Source organism: Hibiscus syriacus, unplaced genomic scaffold (assembly GCF_006381635.1).
Source record: "Hibiscus syriacus cultivar Baekdansim isolate YM2019G1 unplaced genomic scaffold, ASM638163v2 tig00111311_pilon, whole genome shotgun sequence".
Lineage (NCBI taxonomy): Eukaryota > Viridiplantae > Streptophyta > Magnoliopsida > Malvales > Malvaceae > Hibiscus > Hibiscus syriacus.
The window spans coordinates 231,631-249,848 of NW_024063054.1; the positions used below are offsets into that span (position 1 = coordinate 231,631).

The 18,218-nt window shown below is 37.6% G+C and overlaps 2 pseudogenes; one reads left to right on the plus strand and one right to left on the minus strand.

Annotated features, from left to right (window-relative positions):
• Positions 1-1,093: 1,093 nt before the first annotated feature.
• Positions 1,094-3,151, minus strand: LOC120158362 (annotated as a pseudogene).
• A 2,030-nt stretch (positions 3,152-5,181) lies between these two features.
• On the plus strand, positions 5,182-5,939 carry LOC120158404 (annotated as a pseudogene).
• The last annotated feature ends 12,279 nt before the right edge of the window (positions 5,940-18,218 follow it).

Here is an 18,218-nt window from a genome sequence, read left to right on the forward strand (position 1 = left end):
CTTAATATAAAAAAAAGTGTCTAAACTATACTCATAATTAATTGTTAGCGTTTAAAGAATTTTTTCGCTAAAAATAAATGCCTAAAATTTTCTCCGTTACATTTTAGATGTCTACTGTTAAAAAAACCGTTAAATAACATATGTCACATCCATTTTTAAAAAATATTTTTAAAATAACATTGTATTTAAAAAAAAAATTGAAAATAAAACTTGTTACTTAACGACTTTTTTTAGCATGCACTTAAAAGTGTAACATATAAAACTTTAGACACCTATTTTTAACCAAAAAAAAAATCTTTTAGGCACCACAATATTTTTAAAGCATTCTTTAAGCACTTATTTTTGTATTAAGCCTTCTTTTAATATTGATGGTTTGGATATGGATATTACCCTATCCTAAATGAATTAAAAACGATAATCTAAGAGTATAGTACTGTGTTAGCACTAGGGATGGCAACTCAACCCGAATCCGACGAGTTCCGACCCGACCCGACCCGATCGGGTCGGATTTTTTTTAAAAAAATTTGGGTTCGGGTCGGGTCGGGTCGGGTTTTTTTAAATGTACTGTTCGGGTCGGGTTTAGGGTGAAAAAAATCTGACCCGACCCGACCCGAAAAATATATATAATTTTATCCTATATATTTAGGGATAATTACAATAATGTCCCTCCATATATAATTTTTTTCAATTAAGTCACTGTTTTCATTGAATAAATTTTTTTTATTATTATTTCGGGTCGGGTCGGGTCGGGTGAAACCTTAATTTCGTCGGGTCGGGTCGGGTCACGGGTGAAAAACCCTTTCTTCTCGGGTCGGGTCGGGTGGCCCAAAAACCCGACCCGACCCGACCCATTGCCATCCCTAGTTAGCACGTGGATCATATAATAATCCAAGGCTGCTAAAGCCTCATCCGATGCTGAGAGTCACAGGATTCATGATTAAGCCATTCAACCGAGGCTAATAAAGCAATCACACACAACAGTAAAATTCCAATGCAATCCCTTTAAATCCGTAACATCGCCCACAAAATCTCACAACAACAAAGCTGTCTACAAATCCAGCTGTCACAAAAATTTGAAATTAGAGCAACATATTTAACGGCCACGGCCTCGACCACGGCCACTCCCCCGATCACGTCCCAAAGGCTTGCCTGAATTTGGAAATACAATATAAAGATAAATGGTATAAGAAAACATGTTTATACAGGGACATTGAAACAAAGTAAAATGAAGCCAGAAAGAAATGGCAATACCAGCTGTTGGCTTCTTAGGCTTCACCCTTGGTGTCTCTTCAACCAGCAATGTCTCAAGATTTAAGCTGTCTGGCAGGATATAATAGTATTGTTACCCCTCACGCTAAGGTGATCCAAACTCACTGGATTTCCCCCCTTAAGTGTAAGTTTCACTGTTTTCAAATGAGTGTTCATACAGACATCCACACCTAAAACAAACACAGCAAATCCAATGGGTCAAGAAAAATTGCATGCTAAAATGTGTATGTATAATCAGTAAACCACTACAATTATTGGTCTTTGATCCCTAATATTCACGTCAAAACTCAAAACCGATGTCCAATAAAAGAACCACAGAGAGAATATTTTTATAATACAAAACAAGAAAGAACGAGACATGGCAGCACATCTGTGAGCAAGATGACCAGTAATGTAGGAGACTAAATCTATTGTAGATAGACCAAAAGAAAGAAGGAAAAAAAACTATTACTAACTACAGTGAAATGTGCTGTATAAAAGGAAATCTTGACTTCAAGCAAAAGAGAGACACATGTCTACGTGATTTTGCATCATAGTTTAATCTTTGCCTGATTAAAAAAATATTGCCCGATTGTATCATAGTATAATGGTCTTAGAAATTACTTTTTTCATCCGGGAGATATCATCACATTATTTCTCCATCTATAGAAATCATCATATAGCTTAAAGTGTCCTAAACCATGATCAGTTATGTCAAAGAAAATCATTGCATCCAGAAGTAGAATGGGTTCAAAGTTTGTGTCATAACATTGAACAGTAACTAAAGTGATCTGTTGACGTAAAAGAAAAATATGTATTCCTAATATGATATGTACCAATAGACATGGTTTAGATAGACAAGAAGAATCTAGTCAAAATGCATTTGTTTGAGAAAAACAAGAATTAGATACTGCCATGTGGTACCAATAGACATGGTCTAGATAGACAAGAAGAATTCGCTGGTGTCACTTGACTCTTCAACTAATCAGGCAAGACAGAGAGTAGAAAATAAGAACTAAAAGAAAATATACAGATTCCAAAATGAAACTACACAAAGTCCTCTAATAACAAGAAGGTGGAAGAAAAATTGTGCATATAGTAATCAGCTAACTGCATAAAGAAAATCTGCGATTGACTGACCCAATTTCATCCATTATGAGTAACCCATTCATGGTAATACATCGCATAGGCAAACTGATCAATAAGCTGAGTAGTCGACAGCATACTGAAAGTAAAACCAGTTCATCTCAAAAGGTATACCTAATGAATATCTAATATAACACGTGAAGCAGGGATCTCAATAGTTAAAATGACGGTTGTCATCTTTGGCGATCATGGGTTCGAGCACCAACAACTGTAGAGAAATGATTGAGAGTCTTTAGGTACTACCAATTGTAAACCCTCTAGATCAAGGGGTGGGGGAATAACACGTGAACAACTAAATCTATTCAGTTTTTAAAGATAGTAATGCAACCAAAATGCTAGCGGCTGAATACACAATTCAGGTGGGAACTACGATTATAATTGGGTACAAAGCATTAAACCCTAACGAAGCAAAAAAGAGAGACAAGAACGAAAATAAAGGAACCTGTGATGGTGCCATGAACGACGGTGCCGTTCTTGATCTCAATCGACACCGTTTCATTGTTCAACTTCATCAAAAAACCTGCACATTGTTTTTCAAACCGAAGCCATTTTAAAGAGATCCAACAAGTTGTTTTTAATTTTTTACACGTAATTGTTACACACGAAGGGAAGACAAATTTCGCTAATCAAGAGTTGAGATTAAAGAGGGAAAGGGAAAATGACCTGACGAGCTTCATGTTGAGAAGAGAGAACAGAACTAGAGCATGAGGCAAAAGGCGAGAAACCTAAATCAAAGGAAGCGGGAAAGAGAGGGAGAGAAACGAACTCTGTTTGCTGCTTCTACCAGGCCTCGAAGTTGGAGGTGATTTAGGGCTTGGGGCACTGCTAAAATGTCGTTTGACTTTTTGACTTCATTACAAACGACGTCGTAGCTGGACTTGTTATAGTCTTGGGTCATTGTTTACTTGGGTGACGGCCCAACACTCTCATCAACGACAAATTCATACTAAAACATTATCTTAGAAATAATAGGAAAAGGCAAATGTATAATGTAAAAATTAGTCCCCAATAATTTTCAAAATAGTTATTATGGATTATATTACTTTTTTTCATTTTGGACTTTAATGTTTTATTTTAGGAGAAAAAGAATCCTAACATTTGATTGAATAGTCATTTTGACCCTTATTTTTTTCATGAGTATTTTGGTCTCAACATTTCATTTTAAGGTCAAAATGCCTATATTTTGAAGCGTTAATTGTTTGTTAACTAACTATTTTCATTTATTGAGGGGTCTTTTTGCCCAAATAAAACGTTGAGGCCAAATACTTCAAAAATATATATATGGGCAAAAATGATATTTTGATAAATGTTAGAGACTAATTTTAAAATTATGCCAAAGGCAAACGCCTCGACAAAATATGACCCAAAGATGAACACATATTTTTCCTTTTAATTATTAATTTCATGGTATGTTCCTAAACTAAGGCTTAAATTTTGAATTAGCCTCTAAACCATTAAACGGTTTATTGAGTCTCCAAAATATTAATATTTGTATTATATCAATTATATCGTTGTAGATATCAATTTTAATATTAAATTTTAGCTCAAATGTGATATAGAGTATATGTAAAACACATGAATCAAAATCTTAACAAGTTTACTTCAACTTGTTGAGAAGAATAGTTTATTTTTTAAACAAGAGATATTCAAGTTATTTGTAGTATAGATACACATTTTTAAAAACATCGAACATAATTAACCATTCTCACTAATTTTCATGTACAAATGATTGAAATAGAAAACGTAACACCTCATTGACTTAGTAAGGCAACAATGTTGTTGGGGAGTCCGATCATGGAGATTCTCCACGATAACCATAAGCTTTCCATATTTGAATCCCAGCCCTCCATCCTCAAAAAACTCTGATACCTTTCTGTTGGCTCAAAAACAAAGCAGCGTAGGTGTAATAATTACCAGATGATTACTTTGCGTAATTTGACGTCAGATGAATGGAGAGGAACGTCAATCTGATGACAAAGTATGGGATGAATGGAGAGGAACGTCAATCTGATGACAAAGTATGGGATTCGATTTTGACAGACGGCAAGGAACCGGAGGGGGTTTTCGCATCAGCCGTGCAGAAGGAAAAAAGTTACCTCACTTTGATATCAGGGAATCATGTGTTATCCAACGGAAAGCTCCATTTGCAATAGAGTACAGCTACAATCCACCAGCAGTAACATTCCCTTATCACTGTAAGAATCCATTAAACTTCTTTTCTTTTTAATCTTTTTGCAGCAAACCATAGTCAACTTTAAGGATGTAAGTACTCTTCCTCATTTTGACTTTATGGATGTAATGAGTGACCTTCATAGATTTTAATTTTTTGGTGTGGTTTATCTAGTCTTATCTTCTGTAATCTGCAGTAGCAGGCGTGCAAATGCAGGACACGAAAACCTACTTTAGATAATATTTTCCTGCAATTTGCTAGTACTATATATAGAAATACCATATCACCTAATTAAAAAGACCCATTTCGCCATTTTCTTATAAGTACTACTGTGCCTTTCCATGTTATTGGAGGGTCCAATTCATTTCTATTATAATATAAGCATAAAGGTAGGGTAAACAAATGCAATTGAATTTGTAGAAGGAATATCATAAAACTACTTTGTTTTCTTGGACTGCAAGTTGACCCCTTTAGCACTTGCCCTTTCGCTATATAAATTACTTTGCTCCCCCTTGAGTCATTCGTGTAGTTCTCTGAACTTTACTAATTCCTTGGAACTAGTGCACACAATTCTCTCGTCTTCTTTTGTTTCGTGGCAAGTTACGAACTTACGATCATGGTATTTTCGGTGTCTATGTGTAAGACATCAATGTCTCTACTAGACATACCTTCCGGAGTGATCAAATCCAACTTCTTTTGGCCAAGGCGAGAGAAAGAGAAGGTTGTGATCCTCCTAGGAGCGACCGGAACCGGTAAGTCCCGGCTGTCGGTTGACCTCGCGACCCGATTTCCAGCCAAAATTATTAATTCCGATAAGATACTAGTACATGCCGGACTTGACATAGCAACCAACAAAATCCCCGACGAAGAACGGTGTGGAATTCCGCACCATTTGTTAGGTGTAATACATCCAAACGCGGATTTTACAGCGACGGATTTCGTCAACATGGCTTCGGGGGGGATTAAATTCGTACTTAGAGGCCTTAGTCGACGACGAAGATTTCCTGTTCCGATCGAAATACGAATGTTGCTTCCTATGCGTAGACATTATGTATCCGACTGAGTGGATAAGATGGTTGAAATGGGAATGGTTGATGAGGTGAGGAATTTCTTCGATGCCAACGCGAACTACAGAGTGAGGATAAAGAAAGCCATCGGCGTCCCGGAATTCGACCGCTACTTCAGAGCCGAACCGTTTTTGAACAAGCAGGAACGCAACGAATTGCTGCAAGAAGCAATACAAGAGATAAAAAAGAACAACTGCAAATTAGCTCGTCGACAATCGGAAAAGATCCAGCGGCTGAAGAAAAAGAAGAATTGGAAGATACACACGGTGGACGCCACCGAAGTATTCCTCCGGCACGGCGAACATTAGAGTGCCTTCACTCCCTATGATGCTGCAAAATCACATCTGACCCAGGATTACCAGCAAATCGATACATTTTTCAACGTGGTTTTAAAAAATAATGGAGATATGCTACTTGATGGAACTCACTTTTTTTTTTTTGGGGGGGGGGGGGGACAAGAACAGAAAAGCTTAAATTTCATGGCCCCTTCCATTTCATCTTTCTGAGAAAGGTGATGCAACTGTCCAAGCTGGTTTTCTACAACTGTATCGTTAATGGAAAGTTGAGTGGCTTTAGAGAAGAAGTGTAATACCCTGACAAGCTGCTGGCTCTGGCGGCTGATCAAAAGATTCTCGGATCCACTTGGTAGCGGAGATTCATGAGAGGAGAGATTACATAAATTGTGTTTGTTTATTAGATGGGTGGATACTGATGTTGGCCACTAACAATGAATGCTTTTTCGAGTACTTTATTATGTAAATATACCTCGGGGAAATCCTTTTTAATCTATGATTATCACTTAAATGGCAATTGGTCCTTCTTCAAAAGTTTTTTCAATCATTCTTCAAAGAGCTGCTTGAAACTTTTTATCTTTAAAATAAAAGAACAATCCGAATGCAATTTGAGGCTTGACCTGAGAGTTTATTTTTAATTATACACCATGCCATTCAAATTGAAAAATCTTGTACTATCAATTCTAATTTAGATGGGACTAGTCTACCTTGCCGAAATCATTCTGCAGCAAATTGTTGTCTATTATCAAGTTTTTCTGTTTTAGTCCAATCCTCAATATTTAATTTAATACTTAACTTTTTTTTTGTTCGATTAGATATTTGAACTTGTATAGCATCATAAATCTTAAAATACACATTCATTCATTCTAAAACAATAATTTTTTGAAGCTATAAGTTAAAGATAATCAAATACAATAGTTGGAGGTTAAAAATATTATATGAACTTTACATTTATTAGTCTTGAGTAAATATATTCTTAATTTATATTTGTCTTCTTTGGGATTTTAGGGGGAGAACCAAGTATGTGTGTGCAAACAACCAACAAGTTGGTCCATTGTACACAAGTACTTAGATTCCACCAATATATATAGTTAGAAAGGGATAGTGGACCCACAAGAGAAGTAAAAAAAGAGGAAATAGACACTTCCTTTTTGCTTAAATTTTTTAAAGGATCTGAAGAGAAGGAAAGCACTTTTCTTTGGGTATCAACCTTCTTCAATATTCATACTCCTTAGATGAATTCCTCCAAGATTGTAAAATAATATTAAGAATGGCCTTACCTTTTGTTTTCAATCAAATTTTATCTTTAAGCTTATTTTTCAATCAAATAAAGGAAGAAGAAGAAGAGGAGGAGAAATTCCTACATGCAAAGTTGGCAAGTGGAACGACTATTTATAAGAAGACAAAACAAAAAAGGAATGAATTCCTGTGTTTCTATTGCCATAACTCGTCTAAACCAAATTGTATGTCGCTTACTCTGGTTTCTTGGAAGCTGGAATCAAAAGGCTAATCATAGGCCTCGAATAAAACTTTTGGCTTTGGGGGTTCAATCCATCAGCATTCTCCCTCAATCTCACCCGGACAACGGTTGTCTTAGTCGTCCTTCCGATAAGATTCCGGATATGATGGTAACCTTGGAGGTATCCAATCCCATAATCATAGCCTCTAGTGAAACCATGCATGTTGCCTCTTGGAATGATTGGGACCTTGGAGGTATCCAATCCCATAATCATAGCCTCTAGTGAAAGCATGCATGTTGCCTCTTGGAATGATTTCCCAATCACTAAATTTTATTAGACTTAAATATATGTTGGGAAATAAACCGAGTATGAGTAATTTCCCTATAACCAGATTAGTGAGAATGCGAAATAAAAGCGAAAAAATAATACCCGAAATTGATAACGGAGTTCAGTCAATTATGCCTACGTCTCCGGACTGCTGCAAATCATTTTCTAAGAGAGAAAATTTACAAGTGTTTACAAAACACTCACTACTCACAAGAAAACTCTATAGTATTGGGAGAAAGAAATGATTTGGGATTTTGGGATGATTTTGAAGCTAAATGAGATAGGGTATTTATAGTTGAAGCTTGAGGACTAATATTATAAATACCCTAAAGTTCAATGACTCAATTTGGTAATTATCCCTTTCTAAAAATCAACAATTGCTGCCTAATAGCCGCCCATGTTGCCAGCCGCCCATGTTGCTCAAAATCCCACCGAAAGTTTTGTTTTATTTTGACTTTTCAACTCAACAATCTCCCACTTGAAGACTGATTTTAATCTGTCTTCATACCTTGATCAATGCAGCAACATTTCTGCTCTTGTTACTGTAGCATGCCAACTGAAGCTGAACACAACTTTAGTTTATTCGTAGTCACGGCCCTGTAAACCCACTTGTTATTTGGCAGTTTCTCCGTAGTTTCCTTGTCCCTCAACGTCTTGGCTCCCTTTGACTCTTGTCCACTAGTCTTTGAAGGATCGTTCCTGACTTGAACATCCTTGGCAAGCCCTTTCTTCGACCATTCTCTTATGATGGTCTTTGAAGCCATTTTCTCTACACGAACATGCTCGGTAAAGTCCTTGGACATGGACAACTCTTCTTGCACTTGGATTCTACTCGCCTTGGCAGAAATGAACCTTATTGAGCCAACTCTCAATGCCTCTTCGATCCTGGGTTCATCCTCTTCTCTGGATAACTCGATCTTGGGTTCATCTATCACCTTGGATGACTCAGCTCCCATCGGGTAATTTTGCAACACTTCTGGCATCTTAAGTCTACGCACCCTTGTTTGCTCGACTCTTACCCTCGGCTTAGCATCTTTGACACTTGAACTTGTGTCAAGACTACACACATCTTCTCCAGACTCACCATCTGGTTCATCATTGAGTGGACTTTCTCTGTCACTCGAGGAACAAGATTCCCCATCCTCTGACTTGCCTCCATTGCAGAATCTCCTGTTGGTACCCTTGGCTTTCGACTAAGCTTTAGAAGTCTTGTTCTTCTTGACTACAAATTCTTTGATAGACTCGGTTGTTGTCAGGGCTTTAGACAACTCTTTGACTTCCCTTCGCTCCAACACTTTCTTCGCCCATGGCTTAAATCCGAACATGAATGTGAAGAATCCATTTTCTTCAGTCAAACTTGTGACTTTGAGCATGAGTTTTCTGAATCGACTCACATACTCCTTAAGTGTCCCTTTATGCCTGAGACGCCTCAAGTTGGACCACGCCTCCATCCTGACATACTGTGAGCAAACTTGTTAACTTTACACCCTCGGCTTGACGGCTTTATCTCTTGCTATCGCACCGGGTTCCTTCTTGTACTCGACTGCTTTGACACCTGTAGTCTTGTCACGTTTTCTTCCGGGTTCGACTACTTCAAATTCAATAGCCTTGCCTCGTCTCGATCCTTGCTTGCCCTCATTCATCCTCTCAATTGGACCAAGTCTTTTCCTTGGCTTGGTAGCTTTAACACTTTTGACCATGACAATTCCCGCTACTTCTTCTTCTTCCATCTTATTAATGATGACTGTAAGGCGACGCTTCTCGGGACATTATCTAATCAAATGAGGACCATAACAGAAGTAACACTTCAATATTTATTTGCTCCCTTTCTTCTTCGCATCAAACTTAGCCTTGTCATTCTTTCCCGATGGCTTTCCTTGGCTACGAACAGTCAATGGCTCACCTTGGCCATTAGAAGAGCTTTCTCTACCATTTCCCTTCTACATCTTTTCCCTGTCTCCACCACTGTTTCCACTATCTCTGGGCATGGACCTGGACTACACATCGGTACTTGGCTTATCACCTGCAAGCTCAGTCAGTTTTCCGGCTACAGCTATGGCCTCCGAAAGTATCTGGGCATTTCCTTGCTCTTCCCCGAGCATTGCCCCTGGTCTAAGTCCTTTCAAGAAGGTTTTGAGTGCATCCCATTCACTCATTGTTCCCTTGCATCTGAGCAGCTTCCTCTTGAGCTCATTAACTTCGTTTCTTAAAGTCATCGCTCCCACTCGAATCTGGTTTCTTTGGATCGTTTCTGACAATTCTTGTAAACCACCGTGTATTAGAACACCTTTATCGACAAATTCATATCGCTGAAAAAAATTTATTATTCATGAAATTCACTGTTCACGTGAATAGTAACCTCGTAAAAAATTGACAAAATTCACAACCAAAAGCTCTGTTTACCAGTTGTTGGGAACTAAACCGAGTATGAGTAATTTCCCTATAACCAAATCAGTGAGAATGCGAAATAAAAGTGGAAAAATAATACCCGAAATTGATAACGGAGTTCAACCAATTATGCCTACGTCTCCGGACTGCTGCAGATCTTTTTCTAAGAGAGAAAATTTACAAATGTTTACAAAACACTCACTACTCACAAGAAAACTCTATAGTATTGGGAGAAAGAAATGATTTGGGATTTTGGGATGATTTTGAAGCTAAATGGGATAGGGTATTTATAGTTGAAGCTTGAGGACTAATATTATAAATACCCTAAAGTTTAATGACTCAATTTGGCAATTATCCCTTTCTAAAAATCAACAATTGCTGCCTAATAGCCGCCCATGTTGCCAGCCGCCCATGTTACTCAAAATCCCACCGAAAGCTTTGTTTTATTTTGACTTTTCAACTCAACAATCTCCCACTTGAAGACTGATTTTAATCTATCTTTATACCTTGATCAATGCAGCAACATTTCTGCTCTTGTTACTGTAGCATGCCAACTGAAGCTGAACACAACTTTAGTTTATTCGTAGTCACGGCCCTGTAAACCCACTTGTTATTTGGCAGTTTCTCCGTGGTTGCCATATCCCTCAACGTCTTGGCTCCCTTTGACTCTTGTCCACTAGTCTTTGAAGGATCGTTCCTCACTTGAACATCCTTGGCAAGCCCTTTCTTCGACCCTTCTCTTATGATGGTCTTTGAAGCCATTTTCTCCACACGAACATGCTCGGCAAACTCCTTGGACATGGACAACTCTTCTTGCACTTGGCTTTTACTCGCCTTGGCAGAAATGAAACTTATTGAGCCAACTCTCAACGCCTCTTCGATCCTGGGTTCATCCTCTTCTCTGGATAACTCGATCTTGGGCTCATCTATCACCTTGGATGACTCAGCTCCCATCGGGTAATTTTGCAACACTTCTGGCATCTTAAGTCTACGCACCCTCGTTTGCTCGACTCTTACCCTCGGCTTAGCATCTTTGACACTTGAACTTGTGTCAAGACTGCACACATCTTCTCCATACTCACCATTTGGTTCATCATTGAGTGGACTTTCTCTGTCACTCGAGGAACAAGATTCCCCATCCTCTGACTTGCCTCCATTGCGGAATCTCCTGTTGGTACCCTCGGCTTTCGACTAAGCTTTAGAAGTCTTGTTCTTCTTGACTACAAATTCTTTGATAGACTCGGTGGTTGTCAAGGCTTTAGACAACTCTTTGACTTCCCTTCGCTCCAACATTTTCTTCGCCCATGGCTTCAATCCAAACATGAAGGTGAAGAATCCTTCTTCTTCAATTAAACTTGGGACTTTGAGCATGAGTTTTCTGAATCGACTCACATACTCCTTAAGTGACCCTTTATGCCTAAGACACCTCAACTTGGACCACGCCTCCATCCTGGCATACTGTGAGCAGAATTGCTCACTTTGCACCCTTGGCTTGACGGCTTTATCTCTTGCTATCGCACCGGGTTCCTTCTTGTACTCGACTTCTTTAACACCCGTAGTCTCGTCACATTTTCTTCCGGGTTTGGCTGCTTCAACATCAACAGCCTTGCCTCGTCTCGATCCTTTCTTGGCCTCATTGATCCTCTCAATCGGACCAAGTCTTTTCCTTGGCTTGGTAGCTTTAACACTTGCGACCGTGTCAATTCCCGCTACTTCTCCTTCTTCCATCCTATTCATGATGGCTGTAAAGCGATGCTTCTCGGGACATCCTCTAATCAAATGAGGACCATCATAGAAGTAGCACTTCAATATTTCTTTGCTCCCCTTCTTCTTCGCACCGGACTTAGCCTTGTCATTCTTTCCCGATGGCTTTCCTTGGCTACGAACAGTCGATGGCTCACCTTGGCCATTCGAAGAGCTTTCTCTACCATTTCCTTGCTGCACTTTTTACCTGTCTCCACCACTATTGCCACTATCTCTGGGCATGGGCCTGGACGACACATCGCTACTTGGCTTGTCACCTGCAAGCTCAGTCAGCTTTCCGGCTATAGCTATGGCCTCCGAAAGTCTCTGAGCATTTCCTTGCTCTTCCCCGAGCATCGCCCATGATCTAAGTCCTTCCAAGAAGGTTTTGAGCGCATCCCATTAACTCATTGTTCCCTTGCATCTGAGCAGCTTCCTCTTGAGCTCATCAACTTCGTTTCTCAAAGTCATCGCTCCCACTTGAATCTGGCTTCTTTGGATCGTTTCTGACAATTATTGCAAACCATCGTGTATTAGAACACCTCCGTCGACAAATTCGTATCGATGACAAAATTTTATTATTCACGAAATTCACTATTCACGTGAATTGTAACCTCACAAAAAAATGACAAAATTCACAACCAAAAGCTCTGATTACCAATTGTTGGGAAATAAACCGAGTATTAGTAATTTCCCTATAACTAGATTAGTGAGAATGCGAAATAAAAGCAGAAAAATAATACCCGAAATTGATAACGGGGTTCAGCCAATTATGCCTACGTCTCTGGACTGCTGCAGATCTTTTTCTAAGAGAGAAAATTTACAAGTGTTTACAAAACACTCACTACTCACAAGAAAACTCTATAGTATTGGGAGAAAGAAATGATTTGGGATTTTGGGATGATTTTGAAGCTAAATGGGATAGAGTATTTATAGTTGAAGCTTGAGGACTAATCTTATAAATACCCTAAAGTTCAATGACTCAATTTGATAATTACCCCTTTCTAAAAATCAACAATTGCTGTGTTGCTCAAAATCCCACCGAAAGTTTTGTTTTATTTTGACTTTTCAACTCAACAATATATACTTGGTACTTAAATTAGTTACATTCTCTTAAGTTGATACTTAAATAGTTTTTGTTCTTAAGTTGGTGTCTGAACTGGACACATTATTTTAGGTTAGCATCAAATTTCTTTTTACTCTTAAACTGGTACTTGAACTTTATTACTATCTATATTGTTTTGGTATTTTTAATATAGTTTCAAAGTATACATAATATTATCATAATTGATACATGATATCATGTCGATAGTGGATAAAACTAAAGTTTAAGTAGCAACATAGGAGCCAAATTAAATTCTTTAGATACCAATTTTGAGTGAAAGTGATTAGTTCATACACCTAATATATATTTAAACCTTTTTTTATTATTTTGAAGGTTTACCTTTTGGACATCATCGTAAGAATTCGAAATCAAAACTATAAAAAATTATTATCTGCTAAACAGATTTTCAATTCCATAGAGTTAAGCAAAAAGGCAGAAGGATGGTTGAATTATGGTACTAGTCGGCCTCCACATGGAAACCTGATGGTGCAGGTATCACCAACGGTGACAGTGTAGTGATGATTAGGCCTGGAAAGGAAAGGAGGCAAGTGAGCCAGCACGTCACACACACACTCGTTGTCCACCTGCCTCAGCCATTGACAACAATAGTCCTGCCTGTCCTCCCCTCGTTGCCGGTGCCTACGCCTGTGCCTGCTACTGCTGCTACGACGACTGTGGCTGCTCCGACTACTGTGGCTGCTGCTACTACTACTGTGAGTGTTCCTGCGAGATGGCGGAGGCGAGAACGGCGATAACGGAAGCCCTCCGCACGCGTAGTTCACTATGTTAAATTGAGAAGCACAAAGTGGACGAGGTGGTGCACTCACCCGTGGCAGGGTATTAGGCATGGCTAGCATAAACAATGAGAAGAGGAATAATATTGCCATGATCGCCACCTTAGCCATTTTCTATATCTCAGCCTTCCTTATTCTTATTTTGCCTTATTTAGGTAATGTGAAGTGGAAGTTTGATGGGATTTTAGTATGTCCGCATAGTTTGTATATAGTTCAATTTATACTGGGTTCATTCATAAACTTGTTGCTTTCTTTCTTATATTATTAAGATTTGTTCAGGGGCAAAAAGAATATGGAAATAAGCATGGCAAAGAGAATGAGGATACTGTTTCTTGAAGTTGCGGATAAAGTTTAGGTTTCTCAATGGGTTTATTTATTCACTTTCACTCATTTAGTGCGATTTACCCTGTTGTATGTCCATTAATGTTATTTTGTTAATATTATAATTTTTCAAGACTGTTTAAAAGTTTCTTTTATTTCAATTCTATTTATTATTAATATTTAAATAATTATTCGACATTAATAATAGAACGAAATATTCTTTTATCTAAAAATTTTAAATTTACTTCTAAATCAATAATATTTTATACTCACCTTAAACTAATGAAAAAAATTATCTCACATCATAATCTCAATATATATATATAAAATAAATTTTCTCCAAGAAAATTACGACAGCCTGAAATTTGGTTGGTGGTCTTCCACGACAATGGGACAAACCTTTTGTTTACGATCTTGTAAAATATTTCTCAACGATAATTTGTAGTTTATTATACTGATAGTGAGAATTAGAATTTATTAAATTATTATAAAATATTTTTCAATAATTTTGTTTCGTTTCTAAAAGAATGAAGTGGTGCTTTTTTTTTTTTTTGAGTGAAAGAAAGCAAAGAAGCTAGTAACGACGATCCTGCTCCATGCAGCCGCTGCTTTCCTTCTGCACCAGACCAACAACAGACTCCGGTGGAAGCTGGTAAATGTGAATTGCAGAACTACTTGGTTCAATCAAATGCGCTAAGCCATTCGCCCCCCGATTCCTCTCTCTAGGCACATATCTGAACTCCATCCTCCAATTCGGATCCGTGAACCTCCGAATATGATAAACCAAAGCCATAGTTACGGGCCTCCTGGAACGATCGTTGATCGCATCAATAACATATTTACTATCCGATTCCACACACTCTGAATCCAAACCCAGCCTCCGAGCAAGAGATAAACCTTCATAGGTTCCCCATAGCTCAGCTTCAAGAGGCGAACAATGCCCGACTCTTTTGGATAAACCCGAGATCCAGCGCCCCGCATGATCTCGAATAACTCCCCCACACGTGGCAATTCCATTATTACTCCGACACGCACCATCTGTATTAATTTTGAACACACCAACCGGTAGACGGCTCCAGGGAGACGCGCGATCAACTACCTGGCACCAGACCATCCCAGCTCCATTGTGAGCAACCACCGCTTGAGCCATTTCAGCTTTAACATGGTTGTTTTGCACTAAAATACTTACGTCAGCCACAAAGCTGGGATAAAAAAGAATACGGTTCCAACGACACCAAAGATTCCACACGATAGCGCCAAACAACAAATCCCAATCCCCCGAATCAAGAGGGAAATAACTCGGCTGATTTATATTCTTAGTGATCCATTCTTGTAAGGGTAAACCGTAGAACTCCAAGAGGCGACTCGGTTTAATCACAGCTTGCCACAATGCACGCAGCGAAGCAATCCCGGACAACATGCAAGCTAGATTCGACACCAGCGTCACATACTTCACAATGAGTATCCGTCGTCATATATCTTCGTCCACGTTCCTCATTCGTAATTAACTTATCTCGAAACAAAATCCATAGAAACAACTTGATTCGCGGTAACCCGCGATAACCCACAATCGGTCTCCACTCCATCGGCTGGGCGGTAGCCGGTAGTGGCCAGCCCTGCATTTCGCTTGCCATATGCGCTCCTTACCGTAAATCTTTTTTGACTACCCAATCTCCAAATCGGGACATCATCCGACCCATCGTCAACAGGGGCCTTGACCGCTGCAATATGGGAGAGAACCAAAGCAGGAAACAACATCTCCAATATGTGCCACTGCCAAGTTCCATTCTCTGCCAGCTCCTTAACAGAAAGATTGACACCCTCCCAAGAACTTGGGTCAAGATACCAATGCTTCAACGGACCCAGACCCTCAATCCAGGTATCGTTCCAGAAGTCAACACTCGAACTATTCCGAATGCTCTAAAGTCTAACCAATTCCTTCCCTAACATCATTCCAAACTAAATTCAAACCAGTCCAAAGCGGAGAGCAGCCCGACCAACGAAGTGGTGCTTTTAAGTAGGCCTGTAAACGAACCGAACGCACACGAACGAAGGTATGTTCATGTTCGTTCATTTAAAAAATAAACGAACAAATTTTTTTTTGTTCATGTTCGTTTATTAAGGAATATAACTTGTTCATGTTCGTTTATTTAACGAACATAAATGAACACGAACATAAACGAACACGAACATAAACGAACACGAACATAAATGAACACGAACATAAACGAACATAAACGTTGGAGACCCTACCTTCCATTGTTCTTTCATGAAAAATAGTCGACAATGCAAATCAACCAAATCTACAGTGATAAATAGCGTAAGAGCTTATTAGCAGTGATGAAATGTTTGAAGATATCAAATATTTCGATCGATCTTTTAAAGATATTAAATGATTCACACGACTTTAATTTAACGCTATAACATTTATCTTAGTGTTCCATGATTACATATGAACAATCATTTTCCGCTATTACACTCTTTTTCAGAAATTGCATAGAAACCTTTGTTTTGTTTTCTGGCAAATTCTATATATTTTTCTTTTTACTAATGCTCATATACTTCCGATTTTTACCTTTATCTTCCCATCTATTTCTAGAAAGAAGTATGATGTTTTCTTGAGTTTTAGATGTGAAGATACCCACAATAACTTTACATAGCAACTATTAAGTCAAATAAAACAGAGAAAGAGATGAAAACAGACCTGTAAAACTTCATATTGCACTATAATATAACTTGTTTTGAATCTTTCAGAGATCGTCTCCACTCTCCAGTGAACAATAAGGTTTGGGAAAAAAGGGGGAAAATGAATATAAGTGCGAGGTGCCTCACAGGTTAACATATTGGATTTAATCTCCAAATAAAATTGGGTTAATTATGGAGTTGGTCATCAGAATATCAGATTAATATTTAAGATACTTACAAATTGGTCACCAAAATTTATTTAAGAAGATTGTGTTAAACATAAATGAATGAACATAAACGAACATAATCGAACGAACATAAACGAACATAACCGAACGTTCACGAACGTAAATGAACGAACGAGACCTATATTCATGTTTGTTCATTTAATTAAACGAACAAAAAATCTTGTTCATGTTCGTTCATTTAATAAATAAACGCACATAAACGAACTTCCCGCCGCACGGTTCATGAACGGTTCGTTGAACGTTCAGTTCATTTACAGGCCTACTTTTAAGCCCTCAGTATTCAGTTTCCATAAGAAATTGGTGAAAAAAATAAGGTCATTGATTAAGGTAAGTTATTTTTCTTTTTTTTATTAACATTAGTTAAATACAAGACAATATTTCAAAGATATCTCTTAACCATTTGACATTAAACGTTTACATCCTTAGTATTTCTGGTACTCAAACCTAGAATCTAAAAAAATAACAACAATTTCTTAAACACCAAATTCGTTTGATTCATGTTATAAAAGGTACGTTAACTCGCACCCTAAAGGCCCAAACCCTGACAAATGAAAATTTAGACTTAATTCATAAACTAAGTTATTTGTTTAAATTAAAAAAATTATCTAAAATTTAAATTTAAAAGAACTTGAAAAATTATTAGACCCAAGAAATAAATTTAAAAAATTAGACCAGTTTAATTTATGAATTAGACTTAGAATCTAACAGTTATGACTCAACTCAACTCTTGTTATTTTGTGTGTTTTTAATATACTTATTATTTTATTTTAGTGCATTAAAAACTTTATATTATATAAAAATTAAACTTATAACAATATATATTATTATACTTTTAATATTAGAATATATTAAATTATTCAGGAAAGAGTTAAAAATAATTTTAATAGTGTAAAATATATTAAATATTAAATTTCAAATGAAATAAATATTTGAAGAGATGAAAAATAATATAAAAGGTTGAAAATGAATTTAGATTAATCGTATACACAAATATGAAAGGATTTAGATAAAATTTAATCATGTACTCAAATTCGATTTGATTCGATCCATAAACACCTCTAGGAAAAATACAAGTAAAATTTTTCAAGGGCGTTTTTGGGTAAAATATCAAAGCTTTCATTTCTGTTTTTTTAAGCAGGGACGTGATGAGCTCACACAGGTTCAAGTTTTGAACAAAATGTGGATTGAAATGAAACCCAGATAATTTTTCTGTAATTGGAGGA